Genomic DNA, 732 nt, shown 5'->3' on the forward strand with positions numbered 1-732 from the left:
ATGGACACCTGAATCCTCTCCCCTCCACAAAAGGGCTGCTATCCGGTGACGGCGGCGAGGTCCCCTTACCACAGGGCGAGGCTCCTCCAGGTCGCTCGGATGCCTGCTCAGAGCCCAGCTTATCGGGGAATCTTGGAGCTCTTGCCAAGGGCCCTGGTCACATCTCGCTGTTCTGGATTTTATCTTGAGAAGCACACACGTTTTTGGTTGAGGGGTGTCTCTGTTAAGTAGGATTTCATTTTGGAACCAGAGAATTCAGCACCAGGGCCAGCTCAGGCGAGGTGGACATGTAAAAATCCAGTCCCAGAGCAAGTCCAACTGATCGAGACCACGTCCAGAGAAGGAAAATGAAAAGGAAAGAAAATAACTGAGCAGGTAAAGCCTTGTCACACTGTCCCCATCCAATCAGGGTCTCCCATCGTAGAACACCCAAGGCACTTGGACGAATGATCCCTAAGGCCAGCCAGGGCGCTTGCCTTTGAGCTCACAGCGCACGACCTTCTGTCTTCAGATTGTCTATGGCATCTCGATTATTGGAGGTAAGTATCCCCCCCAGGAGAGATGCGCACGTCGCCGGCCTGACCCAGGCGGCACTCGCTGGGATTCCAGAGATCCGAGCCTCCTGGAAGGCAGATGGCGCGGGGCCTGGATGTCGACTCCTCTACCTCCAGCTAGATCAAGTGGCGGCGGTGCAGGCAGCTGGAAGCTACCCACAGAGAGAAACCGAGCACC

This window comes from Spermophilus citellus (assembly GCF_964194105.1).
Source record: "Spermophilus citellus genome assembly, chromosome: 1".
Classification (NCBI taxonomy): Eukaryota; Metazoa; Chordata; class Mammalia; order Rodentia; family Sciuridae; genus Spermophilus; species Spermophilus citellus.